Source organism: Sturnus vulgaris, chromosome 1 (assembly GCF_052056855.1).
Source record: "Sturnus vulgaris isolate bStuVul1 chromosome 1, bStuVul1.hap1, whole genome shotgun sequence".
Classification (NCBI taxonomy): domain Eukaryota; kingdom Metazoa; phylum Chordata; class Aves; order Passeriformes; family Sturnidae; genus Sturnus; species Sturnus vulgaris.
The window spans coordinates 110,760,384-110,773,958 of record NC_142243.1 but is presented as its reverse complement, the minus strand read 5'-3'; the positions used below and the strand labels follow the sequence as shown (position 1 = coordinate 110,773,958).

The window sequence follows — 13,575 nt, the reverse complement described above, 5'->3', positions numbered from 1 at the left end:
TTGTTGGTCTGCCAGCCAAACTATGAAGTGGTAATTGAGTCTGTTTTAAAGTGGAATGCTTTAGACAGTGCTTTAATTGTACTCAAGCCAATTCCATAAATATACACTCTAGTATTAAGTTATTTTCTACTATAAGCACTTACTCACAATCCATTTGTATTGCGTTTAGTAAGTTTGTTTCACTTGTCTTTTAAAGAAAAAACATTTCTGAAACTCCTTCCTCCCTCTTGCATGCTTTTAAAGTACAAAGCAGGTGCAGGGTTTTAAAAGTGATCTCGTTGTTCTTGTCAAAATGGTCCTGTCCCTCTCTGCTCCCTCTATCCATGTGTGGAAAACGTCGCATTTATTATCACACCCAGTTTTATGCGTCTTCCAGATGATTTAACTGAACTGATGCTATGGAGGATATGCTGACTGGCACTTTTCCCATGCCTAATGTGTTAACAAAAGCCAATAGTGTCAGTTTTAACAGTTTTAGTTAAATTCCCATGATGCTCTTAACAAACGTTGAAACCTCTGCCATGTCTTACCCTGACAGATTCCCTGCCGTCATTGCACACTTAAAATAAATGTCATCCCCAATCAAAAAGTTCACATTTTTTCTGACAATATAATTTCTTACTTTGTTCTTGTTTTATCTCTTTCTTCGGCACAATAACCCAAGGATGCATATGTTATTTCTTTAAAGTGTTTTGTGCCATCTTTTATTGTTAAAGCTGGAGCCACAGCAGCAAGTGTTGGAAATAGACCCTTCATTTGACTCAGTGTGAAAGGAAGTTTTCAGAGTGGGGCACATAGAATAGGAATTGTGCCTCCTAGGGCTAAACAATAGTAACCCAATGTCTTTGGAAGTGTGCTGGGTGGCAGTGCATACCCGCCACGTGTGCAGCATGGGGTGAGCCATGAGTAGGGAGCTCCACATGCTTGGAGAGATGCTTGTCAAGCAAACATCACCCTTTCCTTTTCTACTATTTCTTCCACTATCTCCCCTCTTTCAAAGACCATTTTTGCAGTGGGTAGAGGAGAGAGAACCCTACAGAACACATTCTAGCCTCTATAGGCTACCCTTGGCTGTATATTAGAGCTTTGAATTGGCTGGAATATTCTACCTGTGAGCACACGTATTTATGCAAAGAGAAGCCCCTTTGTGAGCAGCAGCAGTGTCTCTTTGATCTAACCTGTGCAAGCCGTTATGGTGAGATAGAAGGCAGAGTTTTTTTAATTATTGCATTATAGGTACAATTGGCACCTCTCTCTTTCCCTCCCTCCCTCCCTCCCTCCCTCTCGCCGTGTCTGTCGCGCGCTCAGAGACGGAGCGAGGTGGCTTTCACAGCAGCTGGTTAATTTCCCTGGCTTCACACTACTGTTTAATGATCCGTTTCTCCTGTGCCACCTCTCTCATCTACTGAAAGATAGGTACAAATTGTACCTATAAAAATTATAATACAACCCTGAATTATCTTTGTTTTTCAAATTGTGATCATCTGAACTGAGGTTTAATATTCTTTCCTTACACAGTTCTTTAGAAATAGCCAAGAATAAATCACTATGCCCTACACAAAGCATTTTGGTGTAAAGATTTTACATTTGGGGCATTTGGCAGCCTTTCACATGGTTGGTTGTTTTCGAAGGTAGAAGATAAATCCCATGGAGATATCATCCAAACAACCGTATGGCCACTAAGCCAGCCTGCAAACCATTGCAAATGGCCAGATATGCTGGCAGGTCTGGCTATCGGGCTGCATCTGTCTCTGGGCACCTCAGAAGACCTTGTAGCACTTGGTTCTGCTTGAAAGAGATGGGTAACAAATGTCTGTGCAGGAATGACACAGAAAGAGTTGATCCTTCCTGGGGACAAGGGGATCAGCTTCTTGAAGTCTCTCCCAGGGTTCTGATCCTATCAGTGATGGGTAATAGGAAGGGGACATTTTCACCCACACATAACGAAGCCTCACCTAATGAATTGCTCTCGTATCTCTGGGTGTGGTCCAGATCAGGAATGACATATTTTAGTAGAGAACCAGGGGGAAGTTTACACCACTGCTCACCCTTTGTTATGTCCCTTCCAGGACTCAGCTTCACTCCCTAGGAGATGGCAATCCCTTGCTTTTGAAGAGCACTCAAAAATTTGTTTAAAATTTCTCAGAGTTAGGGAGCATTTGTGATTTTTGTGAATTTATTTCTTTATCTTTTTTTAACTAAACTCTTAACTGGAAGGATATCAGAACGAAAAAAATCTGTTTCAACACAAAAGCAGGGTAAATGTTGGGACTGTGTTAAAGGGGTGTCCAAAATAAATAGTCTCTAGGGGAAAAAAAATCATCAACCCCAAACAAAAAGAGAACAGAGGAGAGTCAATGCAGTTAAAGAAAGGTTGCACATTTGAAACTGCAGATTTTAATTCAGCAGGAAACCATCTCTTGAGTATTACGACAGAGTTTAAAGGGACCTCCATAATGATTGATATTCAGTAGATTTTCATGTGTTTTCAAAGTTTCTTTCTTTAAGGAAAGCCATTCACATGCCTGATTAGTAAGCAGAGAGCAACCCTTCTTAAAAGCTGTGCTAGGAGGCTGGGGAATTCACGTAATTTAGAGAAACGTGTTGGACAGAGGGGTTTGGAAGTGAAGGTATACTGTCTTCCTAGGAGTAATGTACGAGAGAATCCTCATTCTGAGGCACTGTATTTTTTATTAAAATACTGAATCACAGTTTGGTGAATTTAGACACCAGATTTGAAGTCCTGTTCTAGCTAGCATGTTTCAGTCCATTTCTAAATGCCACAGTTGAAAACAAAGCAAATGGAGGAGTAATTTCAGGTATATAATCACAAAGCACTTTAGGAGGGAATAAAACTGCATTTTGATGTTACAGACATCACAGCCTAGAGAAAGCAAAACAGGACAGGGATAGCAGAGAAAGAAGTTGAAAGAGAGCCAGAACCAATGCCATTAGCCATACAGCAACTGATGGTGGGAACCAATTTCACAGATTTTGTTATCCCATTGTCAGTTTCATACTTGTCCTTCTCAGTTTCCTAGGGAAGATCTCACACCGGCGACTCTTCCCACCCTCATCTTGTTTTTGCAGTGTAAGGGTAAGACAAAACCAGCTACATCTTATCCTTGACCTCCTCTCTCAAGATGCCCTACTGTGAATCCTCCTGCCATGAAAGCCAAGAACATTTCAGTTCTTCTGTTCCCCTCACAGTCCCACCACAATACATATTCCTGATTTCCTCTTTCAGAGCACAGTGCACATAGAGGAGGTCATATCCTGCTAATCAGTAAAGCAAAAACCAGAAGGCACTGTCTAATGAAAGCATCACAGAGCAAGGAAGACCCTCTGCAATGCAACCACATGAACAATGCAAGGATAAAATTTGACTTGAACATTTATCAAAGGGTTGAAAATTATAAACACGTACGAAATCCACCTGTAAAAAGTAGTAGCCAGGAAAAAGAGGGAGAATCGCTGTGAATTGTTGCCTAGGTTCTGCTTGAAATTCAGGTTGTTTATAACCAGCAATCCTTTTGGAAATTGCTTTGAAGAAAGCCTAATGATTGGAGATTATCGTAAAGCCAGATTTCCATGAAAGCCACTTTAAATGCTTTTGGCATTCATAGGTCTTCTTTGCTTTGTGACCTTCCACCACAAGTAGGTGGTGTTCCAAAGTCAGACATGTGCTGTAACTGCCTCTTTTAGCATCAGATGGGTATTCCAGGGGGACACAAGCTAATGGCTACTCTGTGGTCTGTTCCACCTTTGCAGAGGTATGACTCTTTAGAATAACTCAATTTCCACATGCTGTAGTTCCTCCAATTCTTGTTCAGACACCTTTAAAACGTTTTCTTGATGACCAGCAAATTGTCACAGCCCCAGGATGAGTGTTCAGCAACACTGTGGTTTGTTTCCTGTATCTTCCTTTCTGTTTTGAGCTATGAATGTGAGTACACTTGGGTAAGAAACCTTCTTCACAGTTTCAGCAGTCCTATGATTGCAGCATGTCAGCAGTGTATCTTTTGTCTCTGATCAACCATGCACGTGCTTTCTTGCAGCCACTTCTGGCGTGTGACACAGCAATCTCAGTGAGCACACATGACTTGCTGAGATATACCTAGAGGGTTATCCCAGATTCTTTCTGTTTACTTATCTTTCTCAGCCTCTAGAAAGCCTTTTCTCCTTGGCAAAATTGATAATTTTCAGTGGTGTTGGGAACATGTGTTCGGGATGCCTTAATGAATACAGAAATTAACAAAGTGTGTGTTTCTTTTTCCAAATGTCAGCACTTTATGGTTATCTATTACCCGTGTAATGGTATTTTCAGTAGTCCATCAGTCTAAGTTCTCTCATCAGTATGATGGCATAATTGCATATACATCCTGCACATCCTACAGAAATGTGCAAGATGTGAATAAATAGTCAAAGACATATGTATAGAACAGAATGACACTCTGTCAAGGGAAGTTCAGATTGGACATTGGGAAAAGGTTCTTCACTGAGCAGGTGGTCAGTCACTGGAACAGGCTCCCCACAGCACCAAGCCTGTCAAGAGTTCAAGCAACGTCTGCAGGACACTCTTAGTTGTATTATTAGCTTTAGGTAGTCCTGTGAGGAGAAGGGAGCTGGACTTGATGATCCTTTATGAGTCCCTTCCAGCTCAAGATATCCTGTGATTCTCTGTTGTCTGTAAACAATCTTGTACAGGACATATGTTACACAAGTTAAACAGAGGTAATTTTCAACATATTACCTTGACCACAGGGGAGGTACATCAGCTCGGATATGCAGTCCTTGCTTGTAAGGCCACACACCAATAATACTACCACTAAGTTATCTGGAAAAGGAAAAAATCCTAGCACCCACAATGACTTATTTTCAAAATCCTGGCTGCTGTGCATTTTGTGTAATTTTTGTTTGGTTTAGTTGTTTTGTTTTGTTTTTCTGATAAGTGCTCTGTGTTTTTGATTTTCACGAAGTAGAAAAGAAAAACATCTCCCTTAATTTGCTCTGACTTTTTTTGAGTAATTCTTAGGCATTGTATCCTGTAAAATCTATTGAAACCCTTCACACTTCTAAGAAGGAATGTGGAGAAGTGTAGTCAATCTATAGGGAGTGGTTTTAACAAGGCTGAAATGTATATATATATACACACACAGATATATGTACATATACATACATACATGTATAAATATTTACTCTGTAGAGCAAGTATACACCCATACGTAATTTTTTTAAGTGGAGAGGGTTTCAATAGATAGATTAATAAAAAACATTCCAATTAAAAAAGAAAATATAGATAACATTTTGATACAGAAATGAAAGAATAATCCGGCGGAAATGATCTTTTGGAGTCAGAAGTTGCCTTTGCCTCCAACAACTCTGCCACTCTGCAATGAAACAGGGACACACTTTTCCCTCCACGTTTCAGTCAGCTTTGCAATCAGCTAGGCCCTGTGGGGAGGGAGGGGGGCTCCCTACTGTATCTTCCTTCATCAACATGGCATCTCTCAAGGGGCCTGCACTGAATCTGTTAAGATTAGCTGTGCTGCACATTAGTGACAGGAGCTGCCTGTCTCTCTCAGGAGAACACAGTGGCATGGTACTGCTTCCTGTTTGAGCAAAATCAAGGCTTTAATTGCAAGGATTTTTTTTTCATTACCTGTTAATTGATAAATCATGCTTGCAGGCCTGTGAAACAAGCCACATTGTGAGCAGTCTTCCAGGTTTCTCTTCCTCCTTCCCTAAAACCAGGACATATCTAATACTAGGAGCAGAGCAGTGGTGGCAGGGAAAGGCCTCCACCCCACAGTACCCCAATGAACAGCTCTTAACGCAGGCAAAGTGGGTTTGGGAGCCTGTGCCTTTTTCTGATGTTGGTCCTAAAGTGATGGTGCTTCAGCTGGGCGACTTTGCACCATTCCTTTCCATCCTGAGCTAACAGCAAAGGCAGGTTTTGTAGCCCTACTTCCCAGGCTCATTCTCAGCTGCCTGGATTTTTGAGCAGACCCCAGATGTAGCTTGGCATGGGCTTGGCTAGAGACAGCAGCAGAACTGGGAGGTGGAAAGGTGAATTTTAAGTCACCTTCATGCACCTGTGTGGGTGCGTGCAGCTGCGTGCACACAGACGCAGCCTCTTTCATTCATGTTAGCCACAGCTATGGATCAGGCTTTTGTTGTCTGATCTAAAATCAACAACAAAAAATGAGTTGGCATTAAAGTCACTGTCTTCAGGAGGCACATAAAACATGCATTTTTTTAAGATTTCTTTTGTCATTTCTGTCCTTTTATTCTTGCTTCTATTGCAAGTAGCAAGAGGCCACTGTCTTGGGAGGAACAGTAAAAATCCTGAGTATAGTGAAATAATTTAGCTGATAATTCCCCACTGTATAATTTTCTACGCTTCCTGCTAGCTGACCTTGTGGGCTCCTGTCAGGTTGCTAAGGGAAATCCAGCAGGACTCCTGCGCCGCTCCTCTACTTTTAAAAAAGTATTACAGGAAAAGGAGGCATGTTTATGTCAGCTTAGTTATGTGCGTATTTGATCAAGTGGCATTCTCTAACCGTTTTCCTTGCCTTTTATTTTCTTTCTTGTTTTAAAATTGGAGTGATAGCTCTGTAGAGAGGAGCTGTTCCTAGCTAATCCCTTGGCATTTTCAGCATAAGAGACATCACTGAAAAGGTAGAGAGCTGGCACATGTGTGAGCAGGAAGGGTAACGAGTGTAACTGGGGTGTTTGAGAAAACTGGTGGACTTGTGTCCAAGACTGCCTGTGTTTGGTGTCTTTATACAAAGGTAGGGCATTGTCTGTCCTAAACAATACTAATAATGAGGGAGGGGAGTGTTAAGGTTGCTGCTGCCAGGTCATACCACCTTGGTAGTGTGAGCACAGCTGTTAAGACCTCCTAGACATTTGATGACTTGTGCACAAATGAGTCTGGTTCCCATTCCGGTTTTCGGCAGACAAATGTTCCTCACAAAAGCACATCTGCCATGGGTGGTGCTTTCATTGACTGTAGCACAGCAGTGAGGACACAGGCTGACTGCACAGAAATAGCTCTAGGTAATACAGAGATAGCTCTAAACTGCATCTAGGTGGTCCCTCTCCGGACCAAGGAGGCTTGGATGGGAAGCACGGGCAGGAGGCTAGCACTGCTACTGTCTGTGCTGTGCCTGGTGTGCAGAGAAATTGAAAATGTTGCTCGCCAAGGCTATCAATCTGGCACCTTTGACATCCCTCAAAAATAAATGAATCCATTGGAATGGATTTGGCTCATATTGCAGCTTTTAGTGCCATGATAGCTGTAAAAATAGAACTTCAGATCTAGGCTGTGCTGTGGTGCCATGATGTGCTCTGGTTTGGAATTTTGCATTTTGAGGTTTGAACTGGGTTCTTTTTTATTCATTAGCATCCTTTAGGTTTTCCAGCTTCTAATGGCAGAATAGCCTTTGGACCTGACGCTGGGCCAGAGAAACATGGCTCATCTGAGGAACCCAGATTGTCCCTGTGGCCTCTAACCATATTACAGGATCTTCAAGGTTACTCATAAGGTGTTTTGGCATGATAGGCACTGCAAGCAGGTGCAGCCGTTGCCTCCACTGTGATTTTCCCTGACCTAGCAAAGTTTCCCTGCACAACTCTTACAGGAAATAACAAACCATTGATTGGTGTCTGACTTGTTTGTAGGTAATTGTAGGCCATTGATCTAACCAAGCTGGAGCTGTGGCACCGTAAGTTGTGCAGCCCTCATTACCTCTGACCTGGTGACTGCAGCATCGAGTCATTGGAAAACTCATCCAGAAGAGAATTGTTCCTTAAGTTTTTGCCTGCTGTAGAAAAAGCAAAGGTGAAATGGTCATTTGTAAGTTTTAGCAGGCTGCAGGTAATAACTTTGCAGCCTGATGTATAAAATTGCATGGTATGCTTGGGACAAACAAGCTTCCTGCTTTTTACAGAGGAACTGGATCAGCTGGCTTGTGTTGTGTCCCAGCTGTCACAAGGAAAACGCAGTCATATTTGTGATCAAATGTCAGTAGGCTATGGCACAGAGCTAGGAACGTGACATTGCTTTGGATCAGATCCTTTTAAAATTCAGCAATAGTAGCAAATTATGTCTGCAATGGATTAAACACAGGCATTTTTTGATCTACATTCAGTTGCATGCCCCAGAATTTTTATCAATAAGTCTACGATTTATAGGCATTGATTTTGCAAGGCCTTTAACAGGAAAATAAAAAGGGTCCTCAAGGATCGAACTCGAAAACTATTGCTCTTGCAGCAATCTGGTACTTTATATTAGTGAAGGTGGCAAATCTTTGATCAAAACAGCCTAGAAAATAAGTTGTCACAGAGATTATTTCAGGATGTTTGGTGCTTTTAATTAATGCTTTCTTTTGGAAAGAAGTAAACCCTTTAAGTAGTCATGTGAGTTCTTTGTCAGTTTCTCTGGTGTGTTCATCCTCTGTACTTCTAGTTTCACAACCATATACACAGAATAAACAAGCCCTGTATAAGGCATAGACTTCTTTGTCCCCCAGTTTCTCTGCTCTTCTGCGTTAAGAGTTTTGCAATCAGAAGAGAAAAAAACATAAAATATGTTTCTAAGAAAGAAACCTTCACTCATTTCTATTTTTTTTGCCAGCACCTGCATTCATAATAAAGGAAAATATTGTACCTGCCAGGAAGTATTATACAAGGCACTTTCTTTCATGTCAAATTCCATTATTTTGAACAGGTTGTGTAAGGGCATTCAGCCTGCTGCTTTGGGATATGCAGGGTGTTTTTGCGTGGTTTATATTTGTGCCCAGTTTTGAATACATTTGATGTTAGCAGTGGATTTTTTATGTTTGCTGCAGGATGTTATTATACCACAGATGACAGGACAGCACAAATTGCCGTGTAAGTCTAGCTGCTGGGCTGTCGGCCTCTGAGTTCAAAGCACCAGAAGGGTGTATTTGCAAAACTGGCAGTGGACACGGGGCATTCAGACTATTTGGAGCAGGATTTCCAATGGCACCAAGTCTAGGCAGCCCCATGGACACGGCCTCTAACAGAACAGGTGAAGAGGTGAATCCTGCCATCTGACACACTCCTCATTGGCGACCACGTCTACTAAAAAAATTACCAGTTTATTCTGCCTGGTAATGGGCTAGAAATACCTCTGTGGACTGGGAGAGATGCTGTTCCACATCTACAGAAATGCCATACAAATAGTAATCCACTTTTCTTTTCTTACACACTATTATGTGTGTATTTTTCACTGACAGACAGGTGACTGGTTCAGATGGGCATAGACGGTGTAATTTATGCATCCATTTGGCATGTGCGTGTTTCCAGATCATGGCATTGTCTTCTCTTCCTGCTAGATAAGTTGAAACATTGACAGGCAGTGTGTTCACTTTTTCCTTTTATTACAGTAATTTATAAGATATTTTAGCTAACAGGAGAACAGCCCAAGGGGGCATTCTCATGTTAATTACCAAATGTGGGCTTGTCAAAATCAAATAGCTTCAGGAATAATGCAAGTAATACTGCATCATTATATTGTTTGGCCCTCAACCCCAATATTAGCTTTCAGAAGAAAGGGGGAAAAATACCCTTATTTCATAGGCTTTTAAATTTAAAAAACAAAACCAAGACTGACCCATCAGAGACCGGAAGAAAAATGCATGGGAGAGCATGTATTTTAAGACTGAAAGGAGTTCAAATAATGCAGTGAGCTTGTAGGTTTTTTTAAAAAATAATATTCAGCTAAAAACAAAAGAACTGTCACAATGTTGATTGCCATTCTCTGACACTTCTCATACAGCTGAAAGAAGTAGCATTTGCTGCAATGTACCATCAGAAAATTCTGCTTCCGACTTTGTAGTGTGGGATTTGCAGCTGTTCTCATTTCTCCTTTTGGAACACCCTTGATGGGCCACCCAGTATCACCTCCTAACAATATCCTACCACACTTCAGCATGCTCTGCAAACCACCCATCCCATTCAGGTACTCCAGGAATCTGCCAACAACTGGGACAACAGAGAAGATGCATTTATAAATATATGCACAGAGGCATTGACACTCATGCAAACCTTGCTGATACGTCCTGTGTCATCATTTCTGAAGCTGTCAGCATGACCAAAGGCATTCCAACACCGTCATTAACCAGCTTTTACACTGCATCGTCGAGTTCTGGTGCCTTGTACTTGAGGGTTCGAGGTGATCAGTCAATAACTGTGTTTTCTCCTTTAAATTGCACAATTCACTTTAGCACACCCTACAGACTGTCACCTCAGAAACCAGCAAGAAGAATCTTGTCATGCAATCTGCTGATTCCTCAGTGCTGTAAATGTGAGTGAGGTGGATAAGGGAGGATTGCTTCCTGTGAAGCTGCTCTGCCATTCTGAAGTTTGATATTATTTCAATTTTAATTAAGTGATTCTGTGTTGTTCTCATGTTTCGTGGCACAAAAGTAGAATAAATTTTACTAAATATTTAACAAAACCACGTAAATCTTTCCCAGTTCCAGAATGTTATCCAGTTGGAGATTTGTCCTACAGACCTTCCACACTGAACCTCTCTAATTGCCAACCAGCTCCTCTCAGAAGGCCATTTCCAAAAGCAACCAAATTCCAGTCTTGTTGAACTCTTTTGGCTAACAAGATCTAAATCTACAAATCCCTGAACAAAACCTTCTGGCATTAGTATTCACCTGGTTGTGCCAGAATAGTGCTGGTGACTTGAGCATTTCTGACCAGAGTGGTCACATTTTCTATTAAGAAAAATACAATCTCTCAGTTCAAACCCAGCTAGGGCTTTAAAACTTAAAACTATCATGCTGAATTTCACCTAGAAATCAGTAGAGAGATACTGTAGTTCTTCAAGGATTATGGTCTACAGTACCTGCAGTGAAAGCCCCATAGGTGCAAATATCTTACCTCCAGGGGCAAAGGCAGATAGCATCTCTATCAGCTCATATGCTTGTGGAAATAAAAGTCTTCATGCTAAGCAAAAATGATGAGAAGAGCTTTTAGTAGTCACTATTACCTGAATAGCTAATGCAGACAATTATTCTCCAAATAAAAATGTTTAGAAGGTATGCCTGAATCATTGTTTCCTGATGTACTTCCACATTTTTTTTCTTGTTACTTGAAGTACAGAATTATCATGGTTTATTTGGGTGGAGCTTTGGCCTAGCATGTCTGCCGTGTTCATCATGCTTAGGTAAAATACTTTTCCCAGTTCAGATCAGAAGAGATGGAGGTTTACAGATCTGTCTACCCTGGTACCTGAGTATGCTGTGATTCATGTTGCCTTTGTGACATGTCTCCTGGTTTTCCCTTTGCACCTTGACATCACTGATGACAGAGAACAATCTTTCAGTGAAGGCCTTTGTAACCTACAGGATCAGGGCTGGGGGGGAATCATCCCACAGATCCTCCCTCAATAATGTCCCAGAATTGAAGGTAAATGTCAAAGTAGCAAGTTTTGGACCCAAACTCCCTCTCCTCCGTCATATTTAGGTCATTGGCATCTTACACTGAGAGAGCAGCAGTTCTTTATGTAGGAGACACTTGGATTTGACTCTTAGGCTTTATTGCTTGTGTCTTGTCACTTCCAGAAATTCAGGAAACATCACAGGCTGAAATTCAAGCAGAAAAGACTCATTATTCTTAGAGACTTTTATTCAAGACTTCATGGTGACTCTTGCAAATTGACTCTGACAGGTAGCTATCAAACACCCCTATATCTCCTTTAGAGCTTGCACAGCCACAAGAAACCTGTCTGGATCTGACTAGATCCTGAAAATAATTCTTCACAGTCAGAAACACTTGACTCCATCACCTGCAGCAAACAACCTAGATTAACCAGCTTGTTAACCACCTGTTTTCTTTGACTCTTGCACAGTTACAGCAGATTTCAAATGCTCTTTTCCTTGTAATCAATACATTCAGAACTGAGCTTAATCCACTGGCATTTTAGCCATCATCCTTTCTGCTTCGTTAGTTTGAGGTCATCTAAATTGTACAACATAGCTGATCCTGCCTTAAGGCAGGGGGATGCTCTAGGTGACCTTTTAAGGTCCCTTCCAACTCTATTTTCAGTGATTCTATTATATGATCTGTCAAGACAAAATAGACAAGCAGGTACTTAGGGGTATTTAGGATATAACTTCATCATTACTATGGTTTTACTATGCAGTTTTCCTGCTTAGATCCACAGCAATCAATTTTGACTTTTAAGAGATGCTTTTTAAATGCTTCTGGAAAATATCTGTATAGTTCTCAGATGCTTAAAAAAAAAAAAGGCAGGGATTGTCGGCATGTAACAAAGGAGCATCTCACATCTCCTGTATCTGCTGCTACCACACCACACAGATGAAAAACATGGCTAGCTATACAAGGGGAACTGTGGGCTATCAGGGATACATGCATTAGCGATGTCTAATAAGAATCTGTTGATGTGGAAACTGGAAAAACACAGACTGGTTAGGGAAAGTGACTTTACCATTGCAGTAAGGTGATCTGTACACAAATCCTAGTGATTAGGTCAAGCTTCCTATTTATAATGGCCACTCTTTATGAAATTCAGGCTGGAGGGTGAAGATTTCCAGTATTTAAGGCCAAGCATATAGACCACAGACTGATTGTGTCCTTGAGCCTTTCTTAATTTATGCTGAGCAGTGTTCTCAGCTGTTGCGATAACCAAAGGTAGCTTTGATGGAGACTGCAGGAGGGAAATGAAGTCTCTGACAGGGTTTCCATGCAGCCAGCTCGTGGTGATGATGCTGTTGTGTAGAGTCGGCTGAAGTCAGCAGGTCAGATACAGATCCTATAGTCAGCTCATGGAGAAGCTCCCTTGCTCTGAAGGATTTAAATGGGAACACTGTCAGGTCTGCTGTTCCTATTGAGCTCAATTTTCTTGGTGGACTCTACATGGAGAGAAAGTCTCAAATGCAGCCCAACCCTAGGTCATTAGGGGCTTTAAAAGATTACAGTCAAGACCTTGAATTGTATCTAGTTATAAATGGTGCATTAGCAGAGTGTGTGGAGCTTACAATGGCTTTGTATAGTAATACCTCAAATACAAAGTATAGCACTTAGATGAAAATTTACTCCATTTGGATGAAGAAAAGCAGAGAAAGGAGAAGGCAGTGGAAGAAAAACACAGGATGCTTGCTTGTGTTCTTATGCTACTTAGAGTGCTGCCCTAGCTAATGGGAGACAGATTCCTTCACTTTAATAGAGCAAATATGATCTTAGATGAATCTACTTGATGGTGATAGATTTTAGGTTCAAAATGAGAATTCAGCTCCTTCTAAATAAATGGCACCAAAATATCCAACTGGTATTTATGAAGAGGCACATTTTATCAGCAGCTTCAGCAGCTAACATAGATGTTTGAATGAGTTCAAAAAATGAAGTCCGTCTTACTAACTGAAATAAACACCAAGGCACATAAAAAGGGGTCAAGGCAGAAAACCTTAGATAATTTCACCTCACCATTTCTCATACTTTTCATTTTTTTTGTATTGAAGACTTTCAGTGCCCAATTTTCTCAGTCCAGAAAGCTGAGCACCAGCTTACTCT

General features: G+C 41.2%; 1 protein-coding gene across 5 annotated transcripts in view; it reads left to right on the top strand.

Annotated features, from left to right (window-relative positions):
* ZNF521 (zinc finger protein 521) overlaps nucleotides 1-13,575 on the top strand; it is a 230,098-nt gene that overhangs the window by 165,944 nt on the left and 50,579 nt on the right. The gene's annotated exons all lie outside the window — the stretch shown is intronic.